Below are 16,638 nucleotides of genomic sequence, written 5' to 3'. Positions count from 1 at the left end.
CCTCATCTACCCTTTTAATTAATGGTTCGATCTCAGATAAATTAACTATAGCCAAGGGTACCGGACAAGGCTGCCCGCTCTCCCCATTACTGTTTAACCTATCCATAGAGCCACTAGCAATATGCCTGAGGAAGGAACTAGAAGGTATAATGGTGGGAAAATCTAGAATTATCTTATCACTATATGAGGATGACTTATTGTTGTTTATTAATAACTCAAAAATATCCCTAGTTTATTGGAAATTATAAGACTATTTAGCTCCTTTTCGGGATACAAAATAAATATATCTAAAAATAAAAATAATCGTAGCTTGGACTTGCATCCATTTCTAGAGGCAAAAGAAAACATCAAGTACTTAGGTATATATGTTAGTAGAAACCCGTCAGATTGGTATAAGTTCAATTATAATAAACTTTGGAAAGCAGTTACAGATAAATTGGAAAGGTGGAAATATTTTCCACTCAATCTATCTGACAAAGTATATTTGATTAAGATGATTATTTTTCCAAAGATATTATTTCTTATACAAAACCTTCCCCTCCTAATAAAAGAAGAAGATATAAAGAACTTTTATAAAAAAAATGTGCTCAATTTTTTTGGAAAGGGAAAAAAACAAGACTGGCAACTGTAAAGCTGATGCAGGGTAAGGCATATGGAGGTTTAGGATTGCCTAATATCAAATTTTATAACTGGGCATCTATGATTAAAATAGGATGTGATTGGCTTACAAAAAATAATATTACATATCCACAAATTGAAAGAGTTTTGATTATACCAATATCCCCTGCGGGGTTGCTGCATTTAGCAGAAAAAGATATTCCCAAGTATATTAAAGACAGAAAAACCTTTTGTAATGTAATCAAAGCTTGGAAAAAGTTTAGTCAAGCATTGGAAATAGATACACATATGTCAACATATCTACCAATATGGGGAACCCAGAATTTGTTCCAAGCTTAGTGACAAGTATTTTTAAAAAATGGAGTCAGAAAGGCCTAAAATTTGTATACCAACTAGAGGACCGAAGGAGAATTACAATTTATTCATTTGATGACTTAAAACAAGAATACGCAGTGTTAAATAAAGAATTGTATGCTTATCTCCAGGTTAGACAATACTAATTTCAATTAATACGAAGTATGGTCGGGATTGGTCCTTGGGAGGAATTGAGCCAAGGATAGTCCTATCTAAAGCAGGTTTTTTATCAATTGCTATCTGGTATAAAATCTTATTACAGGAGACGGGTCAAAAAAATGTTGAATCGATTTACTCAGACTTCAATACTCTTATCGGTGGACAGAGTCTCGGAGAGCCTGAAGATAGTTCATAACTGCACTAAGGTACAAACATGGAGAGAATCACATATGCGGTTGATGAATAATACGTACCTGTCTCCAGCTAGGATATCTAAATGGTCACACAATTTGGTATGCTGTTATAGATGTTCACATCCTTTGGCAGATAAAAAAAACATTGCTTTTGGACTTGTCCTAAGATTACAAATTTTTGGGCTATGGTCACCTATTGGCTTAATACATTTCTAGAAAGACCCCTGATGTTAGATCCATTAGATATAATTTTTGTATGAAAGAACATATAGGATGGAAAATATTAATCTAATAAATACGTCTATACTACTGGGTAGGAATATGATACTAAGCTCCTGGAAATCTAAACAAATTTAAGTATAAAAGAATTCAGTAGGAGAATTTTATTACAGATTACTATGGAACAATACAAAATAGATAGTGTACAAGATACAACTGTTAAGAATTTTTTTGTTTAATGGTCTAAGGTAATTTGTTCTCTTCCGGAAGGCCTACAGAAACAAACAGTTGCAATGTTCAAGAAATCAGATTTTTTTTCTGTATGGCGGTATTATCAGGTGAATTCCCACAGTTCTGGTTGGAATGACATTTTGGGGAAATAAAAAGGGTGGGAGTGGGGGCCCTTTTTCCTTTTTTTTTTCTGTTCCCACTCTCTCTTGCTAGTTATGCGCAGTTTGTTGCATAGTAGACATATTCGGTTTTGACATGGTTGATACAAGAATATTGCGTCAAAATAATATTTTGTTAGTACCAACTTCAGCCTTGATTGTACCTTAGGATCAAGAGTCAGTATGGTTTTTATTTAGTATTATATGGTTTATGGGAATAATATGCATGGAAATTAATGTCTATAGTACAATTTCTGTTTATTAACTATACGGTATCGACTGCTTTGACAATGGAATTGTATGTTATTTTGGAAAATAATAGAAATCATTTCAATATATATTATTAACCATTTTAAAAGGATTTTACTTTTTATTTTTAACTTAATTTGTGAAGGTCCCTTATATCTTGTCACTGTCACACAAGGGGGCTGTTGTGTCTACAGGAAGGCAAAAGAGCAGCTTTTCCTTTGAAGGGTTACTAGTAGACACCTATAAAATCTGCAGTCAGTTTATTGTCCATGCTCAGTAGAGAAAATTTGCTGCAAAACGAATGTGACAGTAGAACTTAAGTTCTATAATGATAGCTCTCATATAGCTGAAGGTAGTGGCTACACTGAGAATTTCTAAGTGCGCAAGAATACAAGTATGCTGTTTTCTGTATGTTTACTTTGACTTTTAACATTTAATCTTTTTTTTTTTTTAAGAAGAAGCACCGTTTCACACCCTTTTAATGTTCAGCAACTTGTCTCAGAGTATGTTGCCTAGCAACTCTACCCAGTGGTATAACATAATTATTTATTTCCAAAGGCAGGGATAGTCCACAACTTCATTCATTTCTGTTGGGAATATCAACACCTGGCCACCAGGAGGAGGCAAAGACACCCCAGCCAAGGGCTATAAATATCCCTCTTCTCTTCTCTCATATCTAATCTTTCCTCAAACCCTAAACGACTCTTCTCCACCTTTAACTCTCTCCTCTACCCACCTGCTCCACCCCCCCATCTGTCTTTAGTGCTCAAGACCTGGCAGACTACTTTTTAAACAAAACACGTACTATCCAAAGCAACATCCCAACACCAACCTGCAATATTCCAACAACAGGCCCAGTTACTCCCTCTGCCACCCTCTGGATCTTCCATCCAGCCACTAAGAATGAAGTTTCTTGCTTATTATCTTCCTCACGCCTCTCTATCCCTTCACGACTCTATCCCTTCCCATCTAATACCCTCCCTGTCTTTCACCCTCACTCCTTCTCTTACATCTTCAACCTATCTCTCTCTACCGGCTCATTCCCATCTTCTTTCAACCACGCAAAAGTCACTCCCATGCTCAAAAAACCCTCCCTCGACCCTAATTCTCCTGAAAGCTACCGTCCCATATCACTTCTTCCACGAACATCAAAACTCCTTGAAAAACTAGTTTACAATCACCTAACCCACTTCCTGTCCACCAACTCTTTGCTTGACCCTCTGCAATCTGGATTCCGCTCCAAACACTCGACTGAGACTGCACTTACCAAGGTTACTAATGATCTCTGCTAAAAATATTGGCCACTACTCTATACTCATCTTACTTGACCTCTCAGCTACCTTCGACACAGTTGACCACCCCCTCCTCCTACAGACCCTTAACTCTTTTGGCCTCTGTGACACTGCTCTTTCCTGGATTCACTCCTATCTTTCTCACAGGTCTTTTTCTGTGTCATTTGCTGGCAACTCCTCCTCTCCTATGCCTCTGTCTGTTGGAGTACCTCAAGGATCTGTTCTGGGTCCTCTACTCTTCTCCATTTATACTTCTTCGCTGGGTAAACTTATCAACAGTTATGGCTTTAAATATCACCTCTATGCTGATGACACCCAGATCTACCTCTCCACCCCTGCTCTCTCTCCCGCTGTCCTTTCTCATATCAGCGACTGCTTATCTGCTATTTCTTCCTGGGTGGCCTCTCACCACCTTAAGATTAACATGTCCAAGACTGAGCTCCTTCTTATCCCCCCCTCAAGCTCTACGCCAACTTCTGACTTCTCTATCCCTGTTGACGGCATCACCATTTCCCCATCGCCCCAAGTCTGCTGCCTCGGAGTTACACTTGACTCAAATCTATCCTTCGCCCCCCATTTCAAATCACTTTCTACATCCTGCCACAACCATCTATGCAATATTTCCAAAATTCGCCCTTTTCTGAGCACTGACACCACAAAACAAATAATCCACTCCCTTGTTATTTCCCGACTTGACTATTGCAATAACCTACTCACTGGCCTTCCTCTTTCCCGCCTCTCCCCCCTTCAATCCATCCTAAATGCCTCTGCCAGGCTGATCCACCTTTCCAGTTGCTCTGTATCTGCTGCACCTCTCTGCGAGTCCCTTCATTGGCTCCCCATTCACAGCAGAATTAAATTCAAAATTCTCACCCTTACATACAAAGCTCTCACCAACGCCGCTACCCTCTACCTATCCTCTCTAATAAACAAGTATACTCCAGCCCGCCCACTAAGATCCAACAATGACCTGCTCCTTGCATCTGCGACTATCATCTCTCATGCTAGACTGCAGGACTTCTGTCATGCAGCACCTACCCTCTGGAACACTCTCTCTCTCGTGCTGTCAGGCTTTGCCCTTAACTTTCTTCCTTTAAATGTTCCCTGAAGACTTTTCTTTTCGGGGAAGCCTACCACCCAACTCAATAATAATTTAATTTCACTTACCTAACATTTCCCTCATCGAACATTAACATCTTTCTCAATCTTGCAGTCCTCACCTCCTGTTTCTCAACCTCCTACCCTTCTAGATTGTAAGTTCCCACAGGAATAGGGCCCTCAATCCCTCCTGTATGTATTTGTAAATTTTGTCCTGTCTCTTTCATGTCTTATATTGTTTTATTTAAATGAATTGTATCCATGAACAGTGCTGCGGAATATGTTGGCGCTTCATAAATAAAGTATAATAATAATAATAATCCCTCCCACTTTCCCCATCCCCCCAGTCATTCTTTGCCTTTCATCACTAGAGGTGGATGGCAGAGAAAGTGCTAGAAGAGGCGCAAGGGCCGGAAGGCTATTGCAACTTCATTATCTTTGTGGTTGATGAGTATCATGCGTTTAGTTTATGAGACAGCGGGACAGCAGCCTCCTGAGAGGATTATGGCTCATTCCACTAGAGCAGTGGCTTCCTCCTGGGCTTTTAAGAACGACGCCTTTATGGATCAGATTTGTAAGGTGGCTACCTGGTCCTCCTTGCATACATTTTCAAAATTCTTTTTGCTTCTGGCAGCTTTTGGCAGAAATGTGTTGCAGGTTGTGGTGCCCTCAGTTTAGGGTCCGCCTTTTCTTTTTGTCCTTGCCGTTTATTCATTAGTGTCCTCTCAAGCTTGTGTATTGGTTCCCAACAGTGATGAATGAAGTCGTGGACTCTCTCTGCCTTTGAAAAAAAAAACTAAATGTATGCTTACCAGATAAATTCCTTTCATGGCAGGGAGACTCCACAACCCCGCCTGTGATTTTTTTATTTGGGACGGCTCCCCTTTTCTTTTGGCACCTCTATACCCTAATGTTTCTCATACTTTTCCTTGTTCCCATGACTGGGGGGATGGAGGAAGTGGGAGGGATATTTATAGCCTTTGGCTGGGGTGTCTTTGCCTCCTCCTAGTGGCCAGGTATTGATATTCCCAACAGTAATAAATTAAGTCATGGCTCTCCCTGCCAGGAAAGAAAATAATTTATCTGGTAAGCATAAATTTTGTTTTTGTGCTTGTCACCTCTACCTGTGATTGACTAGCCAGAGTGGACATTACAAATATATTTAAAAAAAATGTATTTAGTACACTATTTACAACATCAGACTTCTGTGCCCCAAGGCGGAACAAGCTGTGTGATCTGATATGTCATTGCAGAAAATGCAACATGTCTGTAGAAAGAACGGGACACGTGCACTAGCTGTTAGTGCTTACACTTTGCAGTGCTGATCCACATCAGGCAGTTCTCTTCAAACAGCGCTGTGCAAGTTTTCCTTAACACAGTGCAGCCATTGCAAAGCGCTGTTTGAAGAGAACACAGCTTATTGATTGATGACTGACTCCGCCCTCTTGCTTTTCTCGTTCTGTAAAGCGGTAACTCATGAATGTAAGATGTTCTTGTGAGCAATGCACCTTGTTTATTAAAACATTTTTCCCTTATAATTATGGGATGTTAGACCAAGAGCAAAGAAAACAAATTTATTCAAGAGACATTTTTAAAACTTAACAAAATGCATTTTGTTCTCTACAGCTAATTTGAAATGTGATTTTCACCTGCTGTAATATATTATAAATCTTTAAAAATTGCTTTATTCTCCAATTAATCAACACATTGCAATTGAGCTGGTGCTTTAATGTAACTGCCTAATTTAAAATTTCATTTTATTTCAAAATCACCTGCAGAAATTATTACTAAAACAAAATGTCATTGTAGAAAGGGAAAAAGGTTCTGTCTCTGGGCTTCTATGTTTATTTAATATATTTTTCTTTTATATGTTTCACTTAATATATTTTTCTTTATGGTTTTACACAATATAATTATTAATTCTTCATTGCTATAATATTTCAGGAGTAAAAAATATATTTATTCATATTTACCTTTTATATATAAATATCAGTGTTAACATAATACTATTATTATATATGTTATTGAATATATGTGTGTTTTATATGATTGTACTGCATATGTGTGTGTTTTTTGTGTTTTGCAAATTTTCAGATTTGGTGATATTAGCGTAAAGGGCATTTGATCCTCTATCCAGGGGAGTGAATCAAAAGCTGTAAACTGTTCACAAATTGTTTTTTTTTTCTGCTTTCATTGGCTTCATTATTGAAATAAATGAGAATGTTTTTAATTTTGTGTTCTATCCAGAAAGATCATAATCCCAAATGTCTAAAATCCAAAAAATCAAAATCCAGAAATTAAAAAATCCCTAAAATCAAAATCCCAAAAATGCAAAAAAACTATAAATACAATGTGCTGTGATGTCCCTATCTTTACTATCTTTTTGCCTCTGGCTGTGGGGTTTGCCCCCCTTGTAAACCTCATTCCCCAAGGTTCACTTGGGGTGGATGCCAAAGGATGGACAGGGTGCCCCTGTTTGAACGTTGATCGCTTTTGGATTGTGATTTTGTAAGTGTTGGTAATCTTGCAAGATTTAATTGTTTCGGAATTCTGGTTTTCGGAATTTTACAATTTAGGGATTTTATTTTTTTGGCATTTTAATATTCGGTATTATGTTGTATCAGCATTTTATTTTCGGTATTTAGCACGGGATTGCGGCGTACTGTCTTTTGTACTTCGGTCTTTTGATATAGACCCAAGAAAGTTTTACCCCTTCACTGCTGAGGTATGCGAAAATATTTTAAGACCTGTGTTCCTACAGCCCTGGAAGCACCTTAAGACAGCTGACATATAGCGTATGGTGGCCATTGCAAATTGTAATTTTTACATTGCTGTCCTTATAACACACTGAATCCAATAGAACCACTGCAAAAAAGAGACACAAAAAAAAAATCTGTTTATCCACACAAATGATCAATAGATGCAAGGTAAAAAACAAAATGGCAGGCCAATCTCTGCCTTAAAAATAGAACCAAAGGATTAAAAAATAAAAATGACTGGAAAGAAATTAGATGCATATCCAGTGCAGAGACAATTCCCCCCCGGAACTCAGGGAAAAAATATATTCAGACCTACTAAAGCAATATGTAGGTTGGTGCTTTTTCCTTAAAGGGACACTGAAACCCAATTTTTTTTCTTTCGTGAGTCAGAGCATGAAATTTTAAACAACTTTCTAATTTACTCCTATTATCAAATTTTCTTCATTCTCTTGGTATCTTTATTTGAAATGCAAGAATGTAAGTTTAGATGCCGGCCCATTTTTGATGAACAACCTGGGTTGTCCTTGCTGATTGGTGGATAAATTCATCCACCAATAAAAAAGTGCTGTCCAGCGTACTGAACTAATAAAAAAGCTGATGCCTTCTTTTTCAAATAAAGATAGCAAGAGAACGAAGAAAAATTGATAATAGGAGTAAATTAGAAAGTTGCTTAAAATTGCACGCTCTTTCTGAATCAAGAAAGAAAAATTTGGGTTCAGTGTCCCTTTAAATAAGATAGAAACCAGTATCCTATTTTTGTCTAAACAATAGCACTTGCAACTTCTTCATTTTAAGACAAAATGCCTTTTAACTACGATATATTTCTCCAACATAGGTGTGTCCGGTCCACGGCGTCATCCTTACTTGTGGGATATTCTCTTCCCCAACAGGAAATGGCAAAGAGCCCAGCAAAGCTGGTCACATGATCCCTCCTAGGCTCCGCCTACCCCAGTCATTCTCTTTGCCGTTGCACAGGCAACATCTCCACGGAGATGGTTAAGAGTTTTTTGGTGTTTAAATGTAGTTTTTATTCTTCAATCAAGTGTTTGTTATTTTAAAATAGTGCTGGTATGTACTATTTACTCTGAAACAGAAAAGAGATGAAGATTTCTGTTTGTAAGAGGAAGATGATTTTAGCAAACGTTACTAAAATCGATTGCTGTTTCCACACAGGACTGTTGAGATGAAGTAACTTCAGTTGGGGGAAACAGTTGGCAGACTTTTCTGCTTGAGGTATGACTGGCCACATTTCTAACAAGACTTTGTAATGCTGGAAGGCTGTCATTTCCCCTTATGGGGACTGGTAAGCCATTTTCTTAGATTAAGTAAAAGAATAAAGGGCTTCATAAGGGCTTAAAAAACTGGTAGACATTTTTCTGGGCTAAAACGATTACTTTGCTAAGCATATTTTGCAGATTATAACTCTTAATAGTTATTATAATCTTGGGGATTGTTTAGAAAAACGGCAGGCACTGTACTGGACACCTTTTTCAGATGGGGGCCTTTTCTAGTTATAGGCAGAGCCTCATTTTCGCGCCACTAATGCGCAGTTGTTTTTGGAGAGCAAGGCATGCAGATGCATGTGTGAGGAGCTAAGAACCACTGAAAAAGCTTATAGAAGGCGTCATTTGGTATCGTATTCCCCTCTGGGCTTGGTTGGGTCTCAGCAAAGCAGATAGCTGGGACTGTATAGGGGTTAAATGTAAAAACGGCTCAGGTTCCGTTATTTTAAGGGTTAAAGCTTTCAAATTTGGTGTGCAATACTTTTAAGGCTTTAAGACACTGTGGTGAAATTTTGGTGAATTTTGAACAATTTCTTCATACTTTTTCACATATTCAGTAATAAAGTGTGTTCAGTTTAAAATTTAAAGTGACAGTAACGGTTTTATTTTAAAACGTTTTTTGTGCTTTGTTGACAAGTTTAAGCCTGTTTAACATGTCTGTACCATCAGATAAGCTATGTTCTATATGTATGAAAACCAAGGTTTCTCCCCATTTAAATTTATGTGATAATTGTGCCATAGTGTCCAAACAAAGTAGGGACAATGATGCCACAGATAATGATATTGCCCAAGATGATTCCTCAAATGAGGGGAGTAAGCATGATACTGCATCATCCCCTTCTGTGTCTACACCAGTTTTGCCCACACAAGAGGCCCCTAGTACATCTAGTGCGCCAATACTTATTACCATGCAACAATTAACGGCTGTAATGGATAATTCTATTGCAAACATTTTATCCAAAATGCCTACTTATCAGAGAAAGCGCGATTGCTCTGTTTTAAACACTGAAGAGCAAGAGGACGCTGATGATAACTGTTCTGACATACCCTCACACCAATCTGAAGGGGCCAGGAGGGAGGTTTTGTCTGAGGGAGAAATTTCAGATTCAGGAAAAATTTCTCAACAAGCTGAACCTGATGTTGTAACATTTAAATTTAAATTAGAACATCTCCGCGCACTGCTTAAGGAGGTATTATCTACTCTGGATGATTGTGACAATTTGGTCATTCCAGAGAAATTATGTAAGATGGACAAGTTCCTAGAGGTTCCGGTGCCCCCCGACGCCTTTCCTATACCCAAACGGGTGGCGGACATAGTAAATAAGGAGTGGGAAAGGCCCGGCATACCTTTTGTTCCTCCCCCTATGTTTAAGAAATTATTTCCTATAGTCGACCCCAGAAAGGACTTATGGCAGACAGTCCCCAAGGTCGAGGGGGCGGTTTCTACTCTAAACAAACGCACTACTATTCCTATAGAAGATAGTTGTGCTTTCAAAGATCCTATGGATAAAAAATTAGAGGGTTTGCTTAAAAAGATGTTTGTTCAGCAAGGTTACCTTCTACAACCAATTTCATGCATTGTCCCTGTCACTACGGCAGCGTGTTTCTGGTTCGAGGAACTAGAAAAGTCGCTCAATAAAGAATCTTCGTATGAGGAGGTTATGGACAGAGTTCAAGCACTTAAATTGGCTAACTCTTTTATTTTAGATGCCGCTTTGCAATTAGCTAGATTAGCGGCGAAAAATTCAGGGTTTGCTATCGTGGCGCGCAGCGCGCTTTGGCTAAAGTCTTGGTCAGCGGATGTGTCTTCCAAGACAAAATTGCTTAACATCCCTTTCAAGGGTAAAACACTGTTTGGACCTGATTTGAAAGAGATTATTTCAGACATCACCGGGGGAAAGGGCCACGCCCTCCCTCAGGATAGGTCTTTTAAGGCTAAAAATAAGCCTAATTTTCGTCCCTTTCGCAGAAACGGACCAGCCTCTAATTCTACATCCTCTAAGCAAGAGGGTAATACTTCACAACCCAAACCAGCCTGGAGACCGATGCAAGGCTGGAACAAGGGTAAGCAGGCCAAGAAGCCTGCCACTGCTACCAAAACAGCATGAAGGGATGGCCCCCGATCCGGGACTGGATCTGGTGGGGGGCAGACTTTCTCTCTTTGCTCAGGCTTGGGCAAGAGATGTTCAGGATCCTTGGGCACTAGAAATAGTTTCTCAAGGTTATCTCCTGGAATTCAAGGAACTACCCCCAAGGGGAAGGTTCCACAGGTCTCAATTATCTTCAAACCAAATAAAAAGACAGGCATTCTTACATTGTGTAGAAGACCTGTTAAAGATGGGAGTAATTCATCCAGTTCCAATAAGAGAACAAGGGATGGGGTTTTATTCCAACCTGTTCATAGTTCCCAAAAAAGAGGGAACATTCAGACCAATTTTAGATCTCAAGATCCTAAACAAATTTCTCAGGGTTCCATCGTTCAAAATGGAAACCATTCGAACGATCCTTCCCACCATCCAGGAAGGTCAATTTATGACCACGGTGGATTTAAAGGATGCGTACCTACATATTCCTATCCACAAGGAACATAATCAGTTCCTAAGGTTCGCTTTTCTGGACAAGCATTACCAGTTTGTGGCACTTCCATTCGGATTAGCCACTGCTCCGAGAATTTTCACGAAGGTACTAGGGTCCCTTCTAGCGGTTCTAAGACCAAGGGGCATTGCAGTAGTACCTTACTTGGACGACATCCTGATTCAAGCATCGTCTCTGTCAAAAGCAAAGGCTCATACGGACATCGTCCTAGCATTTCTCAGATCTCACGGATGGAAAGTGAACAAAGAAAAAAGTTCTCTGTCCCCGTCAACAAGAGTTCCCTTCTTGGGAACAATAATAGATTCCTTAGAAATGAGGATTTTTCTGATAGAGGTCAGAAAATCGAAAATTCTAAGCTCTTGTCAAGTACTTCATTCTGTTCTTCGTCCTTCCATAGCGCAGTGCATGGAAGTAATAGGATTGATGGTTGCAGCAATGGACATAGTTCCTTTTGCACGAATTCATCTAAGACCATTACAACTGTGCATGCTCAGACAGTGGAATGGGGATTATACAGACTTGTCTCCGACGATTCAAGTAGATCAAAAGACCAGAGATTCACTCCGTTGGTGGCTGATCCTGGACAACCTGTCACAGGGAATGAGCTTCCACAGACCAGAGTGGGTCATTGTCACGACCGACGCCAGTCTGGTGGGCTGGGGCGCGGTCTGGGAACCCCTGAAAGCTCAGGGTCTATGGTCTCGGGAAGAATCTCTTCTCCCGATAAACATTCTGGAACTGAGAGCGATATTCAATGCTCTCAAAACTTGGCCTCATCTAGCAAAGGCCAAATTCATAAGGTTTCAATCAGACAACATGACGACTGTTGCATATATCAACCATCAGGGGGGAACAAGGAGTTCCCTGGCGATGGAGGAAGTGATCAAAATAATTCAATGGGCGGAGGATCACTCCTGCCACTTGTCTGCAATCCACATCCCAGGAGTGGAAAATTGGGAAGCGGATTTTCTGAGTCGTCAGACATTCCATCCGGGGGAGTGGGAACTCCATCCGGAAATCTTTGCCCAAATAACTCAATTATGGGGCATTCCAGACATGGATCTGATGGCGTCTCGTCAGAACTTCAAGGTTCCTTGCTACGGGTCCAGATCCAGGGATCCCAAGGCGACTCTAGTAGATGCACTAGTAGCACCTTGGACCTTCAACCTAGCTTATGTATTCCCACCGTTTCCTCTCATTCCCAGGCTGGTAGCCAGGATCAATCAGGAGAGGGCTTCGGTGATCTTGATAGCTCCTGCGTGGCCACGCAGGACTTGGTATGCAGACCCGGCTCCACCATGGAAGCTACCTTTGAGACAGGACCTTCTTGTTCAAGGTCCATTCGAACATCCGAATCTGGTTTCCCTCCAGCTGACGGCTTGGAGATTGAACGCTTGATTTTATCAAAGCGTGGGTTTTCAGATTCTGTAATAGATACTCTGATTCAGGCTAGAAAGCCTGTAACTAGAAAAATTTACCATAAAATATGGAAAAAATATATCTGTTGGTGTGAATCTAAAGGATTCCCATGGAACAAGATAAAAATTCCTAAGATTCTATCCTTTCTACAAGAAGGTTTGGAGAAAGGATTATCTGCAAGTTCTCTGAAGGGACAGATCTCTGCTTTATCTGTTTTACTTCACAAAAGGCTGGCAGCTGTGCCAGATGTTCAAGCATTTGTTCAGGCTCTGGTTAGAATCAAGCCTGTTTACAGACCTTTGACTCCTCCCTGGAGTCTAAATCTAGTTCTTTCAGTTCTTCAAGGGGTTCCGTTTGAACCCTTACATTCCGTAGATATTAAGTTATTATCTTGGAAAGTTTTGTTTTTGGTTGCAATTTCTTCTGCTAGAAGAGTTTCAGAGTTATCTGCTCTGCAGTGTTCTCCGCCCTATCTGGTGTTCCATGCAGATAAGGTGGTTTTGCGTACTATGCCTGGTTTTCTTCCGAAAGTTGTTTCCAACAAAAATATTAACCAGGAGATAGTTGTACCTTCTTTGTGTCCGAATCCAGTTTCAAAGAAGGAACGTTTGTTACACAATTTGGACGTAGTCCGTGCTCTAAAATTCTATTTAGAGGCTACTAAAGATTTCAGACAAACATCTTCTTTGTTTGTTGTTTATTCTGGTAAAAGGAGAGGTCAAAAAGCGACTTCTACCTCTCTTTCCTTTTGGCTTAAAAGCATTATCCGTTTGGCTTATGAGACTGCCGGACGGCAGCCTCCTGAAAGAATCACAGCTCACTCCACTAGGGCTGTGGCTTCCACATGGGCCTTCAAGAACGAGGCTTCTGTTGACCAGATATGTAAGGCAGCGACTTGGTCTTCACTGCACACTTTTGCCAAATTTTACAAATTTGATACTTTTGCTTCTTCGGAGGCTATTTTTGGGAGAAAGGTTTTGCAAGCTGTGGTGCCTTCCGTTTAGGTGACCTGATTTGCTCCCTCCCTTCATCCGTGTCCTAAAGCTTTGGTATTGGTTCCCACAAGTAAGGATGACGCCGTGGACCGGACACACCTATGTTGGAGAAAACAGAATTTATGCTTACCTGATAAATTACTTTCTCCAACGGTGTGTCCGGTCCACGGCCCGCCCTGGTTTTTTTAATCAGGTCTGATGAATTATTTTCTCTAACTACAGTCACCACGGTATCATATGGTTTCTCCTATGCATATTTCCTCCTGTCCGTCGGTCAAATGACTGGGGTAGGCGGAGCCTAGGAGGGATCATGTGACCAGCTTTGCTGGGCTCTTTGCCATTTCCTGTTGGGGAAGAGAATATCCCACAAGTAAGGATGACGCCGTGGACCGGACACACCGTTGGAGAAAGTAATTTATCAGGTAAGCATAAATTCTGTTTTTTGTTCTCTTGTTACAGAATAACATATCAGCTACATTTAAAGGGACACTCAAGTCAAAATTAAACTTTCATGGTTCAGATAGAGCAGCAATTTTAAACAACTTTCCGATTTACTTCTAATTAGCAAAATGTGCAGTCTTTTTATATTTACACTTTTTGTGTCACCAACTCCTTCTGAACATGTGCAAGAATTCACAGAATATACTTATATGTATTTGTGATTGGTTGATGGCTGTCACATGACACAGAAGGAGTGGAAATAGACATAACTGAAATTTGTCAGGAAAAAATCTACTACTAAAGTTTAGACTAAGTGCTATTACATTGTCTTTTTGTCATGCATTTGTTGATTATGCAAATCTGCTGTATTTATTGGCCCTTTAAACATTTTAAAAACAAAATAGCAACTTGTTTGATGCAATTGCCTTTCAATAGTAGGTTGACCATATTGCCACATTAAAAAGGGACACATATGAAAAATACATATGTCAGGGCGGTTAAAATAAATGGTTTGTATAAGAACCCTGACATATGTATTTTTCATATGTGTCCCTTTTCAAAGCAGCAATATGGTCACCCTATTCAATAGCCAAGATCCACCCTCACTTGAAGAACCCAACCTGGACTTGTTTCTGGAGTAGAATTGTGTGTTTTGTGTACAGGGTCAATTTTGCCAACTCAAGTCAATAATGGCAGTTGAATGACGAGGCAGCTAAATGTAGTCTTACTCAGCTCTCTACATGCCATTCCCTGAGTTCAGATTTTTATGGATTAGAAAGATGTTTTTCATCCCTTTGGACAAATTATCTGTCTACCAGCTTGCATGTGGATATTTCTTGGCTGATATAATCATTTAATTAGGACTAAGTTCTCTTTTTAACTATTTAACCTAGCCCTTGTACACGGACCATTTTTTGTAGTACATCGGTCTTAAAGCCTGTGTACACGGGCCATTTTTTGTAGTGCAGCGGTCCCACCCCTTGCTCTTTCTCTTCCTCTCTTTTGCTCTCTCTCCCCTATCTTTTGCTCTTTCTCTCCCCCCTCTCTTTTGCGCTCTTTCCCCTCTCTTTTGTGCTCTCGCTCTCTTTCTCCACTATCTTTTGCTCTATTTCTCTCTCCCCCTCCTCTCTTTTGTGCTCTCTCTCTCCCCCTCTCTTTTGCACCCTCTCTATCCTGCTCTCTTTTGCTCTCTCTCCCCCTCTCTTTTGTTCTCTCTCTCTCCCTCCTCAATTTTGCGCTCTCTCTCCACCTCTATTTTTGCTCTCTCTCTCCCTCTCTTTTGCACGCTCTCTCCCCCTCTCTTTTGGGTTCTCTCTTCCCCTCTCTTTTGAGCGCTCTCTCTCCCCCTCTCTTTTGCTCTCTCCCCCTCTCTTTTGCTCTCTCCCCCTCTCTTTTGTTCTCCCCCCTCTCTTTTGCTCTCCCTCCTCTCTTTTGCTCTCTCTTTCCCCCCTCTTTTGCTCTCTCTCTCTTTCTCCCCTCTATTTTTCTCTCTCTCCCCCCTCGCTTGCTCTCTCTTCCCCCCCTCTCTTGCTCTCTCTTCCCCCTCGCTTGCTCTCTTTTCCCCCTCTTGCTCTCTCTTCCCCCTCTCTTTTATGCTCTCTATCTCCCCCTCTCTTTTGCTACCTCTCCTCCCCCCCTCTCTCTCTCTTTCTCTCCCCCATCTCTCTCTCTCCCCCTCTCTCTCTCTCTCTGTCCCCCCCTCTTTTGCTCTCTCTCCCCCCTCTTTTGCTCTCTCTCTCTCTCCCCCCTCTTTTGCTCTCTCTCTCTCCCCCCCTCTCTTTTGCTTTCTCTCTCCCCCTCTCCTTTGCTCTCTCTCTCCCCCTCTCCTTTGCTCTCTCTCTCACCCCCTCTTTTGCTCTCTCTCTCCCCCCTCTCTTTTGCTCTCTCTCCCCCCTCTCTTTTGCTCTCACTCTCCCCCTCTCTCTTGCTCTCTCTCCCCTTCTCTTTTGCTCTCTCTCTCACCCCCTCTTTTGCTCTCTTCTCTCTCTCCTCTCTTTTGCTCTCTCTTCCTCTTTTTTGCTCTGAGCAGGCGGACACACATCGCCGGAAATCAACCCGATCGAGTACGATCGGGTTGATTGATACCCCCCCTGCTGGCGGCCCATTAGCCACAAGTCTGCAGGGGCGGCGTTGCACCAGCAGCTCTTGTGAGCTGCTGGTGCAATGCTGAATACGGCGAGCCGTATTCAGCGAGGTCTGGCGGACCTGATCCGCAGTGTCGGATCAGGTCTGCCAGACCTTGATACATATGGGCCAAAGAGTGAAATGTCAATTTTGATGAATTAAAGTGCCCTTGTTTTTCAACCAGGCACTAATTTATCAAAATTGACCTTCACTTTAAATTGTGACTGAATTTATCATATGTTTTGCTGTAGTTCTCCTGATTACCATCTGGTTTAAATGCTTAACAATGGACATTTTGAAATAGAACTATTTCTGGCTAACGATTAACTAAGTGTATTTAAGGACTGTCAATTTGTTCTATATCCGTTTTTTTATCTATCTGCCTGAAGAAATGACCTTGGAGCGGTCAAGAAACGCGTTGCAGTGTTTTAAACCCAGTACCTTTTTAAA

Source organism: Bombina bombina, chromosome 6, assembly GCF_027579735.1.
Source record: "Bombina bombina isolate aBomBom1 chromosome 6, aBomBom1.pri, whole genome shotgun sequence".
Classification (NCBI taxonomy): Eukaryota; Metazoa; Chordata; class Amphibia; order Anura; family Bombinatoridae; genus Bombina; species Bombina bombina.
This window is presented reverse-complemented; position numbering follows the sequence as displayed.